Consider the following 7446-nt stretch of genomic DNA (forward strand, 5'->3'; position numbering starts at 1 on the left):
AGCAATTTCTTTGGGGAATTCATCTCTTTGTCCAGCTGCTTCATAGACACTCCCACTCTTTTACTTAATTCTATGATCAGATGTTGAAAGAATGCTCCTTTTTTTTTGTGCACATTTGATCATATTTTGAAATATCCATGTACCAATGCATACTTGCTTCTTTTGCAGGATGATATTAACTAGAATAGATTGAATCGACCTAATATTAGAAATATCAGCTGTAGGCCAAATCCATGAACACACAAATTTCATCCATATTTTTGCATTTGGAGTCATTAGTTCTTGGTTCAATGTCTTAGGTATTGTTGTTCCTGGTTGATATGCCCAAACTTTTTTTCCCTCTGTTAAAAATCTCAAAATATCTTCCATGTCTACGTTCTTGATTTCTTTGAGATTTGCTTTATATAAGTAATCACGATAATAATATGGAGCATCATAAAACTAACAAATACTTCTTTCAATTACCAGGACATTAACTTCTCTAACTTTAACAAAGGTTCGCATCTTATAGAAGGGTCTTGTTTCTTCCCTTTCTTTCAGCGCAAGATAAAATTCCTGTACCACGGGTATTATTGTTGGTTCTTTAGGTGGTAACCAGAAGTTAGTCCACTCTCTTTTTGTTGTGATCTCCCACACGCCTTTATAATTTCTCATTAATGGATCAAATCCCTGTTATTAGATGAACATGTAAGGTTGGAATTGCTATAGATATTCGTCTATATGGCTTTCTTGGAATTCAACAAATGAATTCATGATGTCATAGAAAAGTTTTTCAAACCTGAACAAGCTGTAGTGGCCCTTCTTGTTCTTGTCATGTTCTTGAATAGTGGCCAAGGAATCTTGTGACCTATTTATCTTTGAAGAGTGATGTGACCTATTTATCTTTGAAGAAGACATTAATACACTTTGGGAATTATAATTGTGTTAGGAAAAATATCTATAATTTTTAGAAGGTTAAAGAGTTCTAAACCTATTGGAATTCAATTATAAAGATGTCAGTAGTTAGTTAAAATTTGATCAACAGATTACCTATTCTAAATTTGTGCGATGTCATGACATGAAATGTTGAGGTTGTGACATTGAAACCAGTTTTTTCTTGCTTCAGTGTTTTCTATCATGTCACTTATTTCATTCGGTTTCCATTTTTTGTTCAATTGGTCCTCGTTTCTATCTTGGCTTCATACAATTTTGCATTGTAAGGTCTGGGTGTCAATGACTTCCTTTTTTGTTCCTCCAAAGTAATGTTTGATTCTTTGCCTATTTACAAGAAAAAATCACCTCCTTTTCTTATAAGTTCTGTTGCCCCATAAGCTGTCACTTGTTTTATGGTATATGGACCAGTCCATCTTTATTTTAGCTTTCTAGGGAATAATATCAATCTTGAATTAAATAACACCACTTTTTGTCCAAGTAGGAACTCTCGCTTCCTGATCTTTGCATCATGCCAAAATCAACTCCTTTCTTTGTATAAGTTCATATTTTCATATGCCATAAAACAAAATTCTTCTAGTTCTTGTAATTGAAATAGTTTTTCTTTCTTTGCTAGTTTTGGATCTAAATTCAATTTTTTAATTGCCCAATATGCTTTTTTTTTCTAATTTATTTGGTAAATGACAATTTTTTTTCATAATTTATAAGGAGACATACTTATCATAGTTTTGTACGCTGTTCCATAAGCCCATAATGTATCATCTAATCTTATTGGCCAATCTTTCTGACCTGGATTTACTATTTTTTTTCTAAAATTCCTTTAATTTCTCTTTTAGATACCTCTACTTGGCCATTAGCCTAAGGATGATATGCTGTTATCATTTGATGTCTCACACTGTACTTGGCTAAGGCAACTTCAAATAGTTTACTACAAAAATGTGATCCTTTATCACTTACCAACACATAGGGTGTCCCAAATCAAGCAAAAATATTCTTCCTTAAAAATCTCACTATTGCTTTAGTATCATTGGTAGGTAATGCTACAACTTCCACCCATTTATAGACATAATCAACACTTAGAAAAATGTACTGGTTCCCAAAAGAACTTGGGAACAATCCCATAAAGTCAATTCCCGAAACATCGAATACCTCTACTTCAAGTATCACAGTTTGTGGCATTTTGTCTCTTCTTAATATACTCCTAGTTCTTTGGCATCTCTTGTCACACCCTAGAATTGGGCTTAGACGTTTTGAGGGTAAATTAGGAATTTTGGCTTGGAATGGGTTCGAAAAATTTGGATTATGGTAACCCAAAATTATTTTCGACTATAGCTTTTTGAAAATCAAATCAATTTTTTGAAAATAAGATTGAAATAGATCTTTAATTTTAAAATAAGGAATTTTTTGTAGGATTTGAATTAGGAGTACCATTAAGTTAAATATCCCAAAGAATTAAAAATACCCTATTTTCCCCCTTTCATCTTCACAAAGCCCACGTTAGTTTCTTCTCCATATTTTTGTTGTTTTCCCTTGTTCTCCCTAAACATCACCCAAGCCATAAATCTCCATAGAACTCAAAGGAAAACACCAAAAACACCATTGATTTTGTCATCTCTCAAGCTTGTTGGTTTTTTGAGTTTTCAACCAAAAGCTCATTTCTCTTCTATTAGAGGTAGCAATTTGATTTCTTATTAGATGTTAATGTTATCTGATCTTTTAAACTGAGTTTTTACCCATTAAATCAAATATTTTGAATAAAAACTAAAAATTGAGTCATTAATGGTGGATTTCAAAATTTTGAATAAAAAACAAGGTTTCAAAGTGTTTTCCATTAGTTTTTATGTGATTAGAAGGTTTCTAAACATTCCTTAAAGTATCGTTAAATAATTCCAACATTTTATTTAGTTTTTGTGAAAATTACCGTTGTATGTCAAAATTTCAAATCCATGAATCTGCATAGTTTTGAGTAGTTTGAAGGTTGGGAATTGTTCTTAGTTGTATAATTAGATGATTGGAATCGATTATAGGAATTGGAAATGAGTGAAGATTAATATATTTGACTTTCAATTTTGTTAGTCGAAATTTCAGTTTCATGAGGAATATAGCTTAGGCTTGCGTTTTTGGTTTGTTTAGGTGAGTCTTTGGCTACTATTTGATTGTGTATATTGTGTGGTTATTATGTGTGAAGCATCAGAACCATTGGAGCCTTCTATGAGCAAGACAAAAGGCAAGGAAAAGCCTAAACCCCAATCCTAAGTTCCAAGTGATTGGTGAGTGTTTGGAATCGCTGCTAGTAAACACGATTCATAGTGTTAATTGGGAGCTTAGGAATAGCCTAAACCCTTATCCTAAGTTCCAAGTGTAAGCTTTCTATTTCCTCTTGATTTATTTTGGAAAATTGTGTGATTATGTGAATAATTGTGGATTGAGTAATATGATGTGATATTGTGAGTGTTTGCAATCGCTGCTAGTAGACATGATTCTTAGTGTTAATTGGGAGCTTAGGAATAGCTTAAACCCTATCCTATGTTTCGAGTGTAAGCTTTCTATTTCCCCTTGATTTATTTTGGCAAATGTGTGATTATGTGAATAATTGTGGATTGAGTAATATGATGCGATATTGTGACATGAGATGTGTGTGATGGCTATTGTGAATTGTATTGTGTTGTGGGCATGATATACATGCCAAATGACAGTAATGGCGATGTGCTAATATATGAAAAAGAATTATTCACAAGTATATGGGTTAGGTTGTAATATAGTTACAACAGAGTGGATGAGTACTTTAAGGATCGCACCCAAGGGAGGGGAGCACTAAATTAATTCTAACCTAAGCATAAATAGATATAATTAGTACTTTAGGTGAATTATATTATGATCAAATAAAAAGAAAGGTTTTTAGGATTCTTTATAATAATAAAAATAAAAAGAAAAGAAATAAAATCAAATAGTAAATTTATCAATCTGAGCATGGGTTATTAGCTTTTTTTGGTAATCATAATCAATTATCGCTTCAGGTTTTCTTGTTCAATCAACTAGTCGATATCCTAGCAAGATCTTCTAATCTTCCATTGGGATAACGAGTCAGCAAGAACTACTTATCTCTTGACCTCATAGTCCAGACCAGTTCAGGGCTAAGGTGTTCACTGATAAGCCATACCAATTTTGGGTTAATTCCCACCTTAATGACTTTTTAGGGTTGTCAAGTCTAGGGTTTAAGTTCTTCCTTTCCTAAACAGTTGATCCACTAAGAGAACCCTACAAAACAAATCATACCTCTACTTGCTAATGCCCCACATGAGGATTCGTTCCTCATGGATACCATAAACAACATAAACTTGATAAAAAGAGTAGCCATGAATAATAATTTAAGAGTTTAAGTTCTTCCTATCCCAAATAGTTGATCTCCTAAGAAAACACTACTTAGAAATTAATTAATCACTACTTATCTCTCAACCTCACAATCCAGATCAGCTTGGGGTAAGGGGTTCACGGGTAGGCAATACCAACTTTGGGTTAATTCCCACCTAGATGACTTCTTAAGATTGTCAGCCTAAGGTTTAAATTCTTCTTATCTTAAACAGTTGATGCGCTAAGAAAACCATACATAGAAATTAATTAATCATACCTCCATTTGCTAATCCCTCATAAGAGGATTATTTTCTCATGGATTTCATAAACATAGTAAACTTGATTGATAAATAAACATTATGAATGAATCAAGAATAAGAGTTTAATAAGAAATCTTGATTGTATAGAATATTTGAAACGCATAAATCCACAGAGTTTGCATTGAATCTACAAATTAGATTTTCTGATGAAAACGAATGGAAATAGCTAAAAATAAATCTTAAGTCTAAAAATAACTAGAAACTAAAATATAAATTGAAAATAAAAATCTAAGTTACAAAAAGGGTCCTTTCTCAAGTGTCTTATGAGTCTATTTATAGTGTTAGGGTTGGCTGTCATCCTTAGCCCTAGGTTGGCTAACATTTTTACGTTAATTTCCATTGTTCACTTGTAATTCTTCCCATAGAGGCCGGTGTCATGACATCTAGTGCTTGTGTCATGATATCAAAGGCAGATTGGTTGGCTTCAAGTGCAGCTTCAAGGTTATGTCCTGACATCCACTAGTTGTGTCGCGACACCAAAGGCAGTCTTGGAATTTTGAAACTCTGTTTACTATGTTGCCACATTGTACTCCTTTGTTGCAACATGGTGACCAGCCTCAAGCTCTCATACCTTTGAATATTATCCTGCACACTTACTAAGTATGTTAGTCCTCCATTAAGCCCCTTTCCATTATAAGGTTATAAAACGACACAAATTACACTTTTAATTTAATTAAAAGTAAAATGGAAAACTAGATAAAACATAGAAAGATTACTTAAATTCAATCTGCTTAAATATGAAAACTAGTTTAATATGCTACAATGAATTGCAACAAATCATCGTGACATGGGGAAACTCCTCGTCACGTCGTGTGTTTTTCAACCCTAATAAATTCGTTGTTCTGTGTGATATGGGGAAACTCCTCGTCACGTCGTGTGTTTTTCAACCCTAATAAATTCGTTGTTTTGTGTTGCAACATAGGCTCCCTTGTATCATGACACGACCATCGTCCTTTGTATGCTTGGGTTTGAATTGACACCCTATATACTCAAATATCCCATTAGTCACTCCCGAGGCCTAAGTTGGCCTTACGGGTTATCAAAATACTAAAACTTGCATAAAAATACTTATTTTGAAAATAATTAAATCTAAACTAAGAAAATCAAAAATAAAGCAAAAATATTATAAAACTATTAGAAAATAAAATCCTTAAGTACTGAAATGCACCTAAATTACTGCTACAATTGTTGGTAGGTCAACCACCTAAGTCACCCTCTTGGTCTCACCACTTGATACAAGTTATACTCGATAAGCTACCCCCTCTTGGTCTCACCTATCTCGATATTCTACTAGGGCCATCACTTTTTAATATACAAAGTACTCTTGAATAAACACTCAATTTTAGATAAATAAATAATTAATAGATCAGATCCATAACTAAAACATGATAGATATAAATAAAGAACATTATTCTTATATTCATACAAAAATTAGTTGACAGTGTAACACCCCTAACCCATATCCGTCGCTGGAATAGGGTTACAGAGCATTACCAGAGTGTACATTTCAAACAAACAAAAAATTTAAAACATTTTAATTCACATCATTAAACATAGAAAAACTAATCCATAACATGCATATTGTCCCTTATACGAGCCCTCGAGGCCCTAAAAACACATTAGAAACAAGTCGGGACTAAGTCAGAAGCTTATAGAATTTTTCAGGAAACAATGAAAATTTTCAAAACTGCAGGAGTCACACGGCCGCGTGGCCAGGCTGTATGACTTACACGGCCAAGAGATACGCATGTGTCTTAGGCTGTGTGGACATTCAAAGTAGGGACACACGGCCGTGTCCCAGCCCATGTCTGTGCCTATGTAACTTACTGACTTGGGTCACACGGCCAAGCCACACGCCCGTGTGCCAGGTCGTGTACCCTTCGAAATGACCTCACATTCGTGTGCCAGGCCGTGTAATGGCCTGAATTGCAACCCTTAAAAACTATAGGGGACACAAGGTTGTATCGCTAGGTCGTGTGTCACACATGGCTAAGACACACGCCCGTGTCTTTGCCCGTGTGGAAGAAAAATAGGCCATTTCCAAGCCATTTTTCTCACCCATTCATGCATATACCTACAATCACTTTTGCACATATAAACAAGCCTTTCAATTTGCACTAAGACCATGCATAAACTAGCTATCCAAATATGTTACGTAAGCATACTGCCAATATGCCTAAAGGGCACCTCAATCTCAACACTTAAATAAGTATAACTAGATACTCAAATTGGCCAAAATGTTTAACTAACTTTTAACTAAGTTTATACCAAAACATACCATTTGATTTACCTATCCAACTCACACCAAAAGGTACCAAATGTGCCATTCAACAACTAGCACCAATAGCCATATATGTCATTTATAACAAAAGTACCAAATCACCACATTCAAACATATCACAAAACATTTATAATATGCATTTTAAATTACCATTCCATCTTTAATCATTCAAGCATCATGAACCAAGATATGAACCACTTTAATACCAAATAATTACATACCAAAACTATTTTCATATCATCACCCAAGAAGACATAAACAAATTCAAAACATATGTCTACTTCAACGTCCAAAATACCTATACATGTGCATAATTAACCAATTATCACTTAATTTGTTTCCATGCCAAAACATAACATAATTAATACATAACCACTATACTATATTAGATTCATGCCATATCTAGTTCAAAACCTTTGTAAAGCCATATCTTAACCATGTTGAGGTCATTTTATCATATATCACTTTGGTCATTCAAACATGCTTTAACACATTATTAAATTAACACATATCATCAAGGCACCAAATGTACCAAGTCTATATCACCCAAAACGACATATACAT

This window comes from Gossypium arboreum, chromosome 12 (assembly GCF_025698485.1).
Source record: "Gossypium arboreum isolate Shixiya-1 chromosome 12, ASM2569848v2, whole genome shotgun sequence".
In the NCBI taxonomy this organism is placed as follows: Eukaryota; Viridiplantae; Streptophyta; class Magnoliopsida; order Malvales; family Malvaceae; genus Gossypium; species Gossypium arboreum.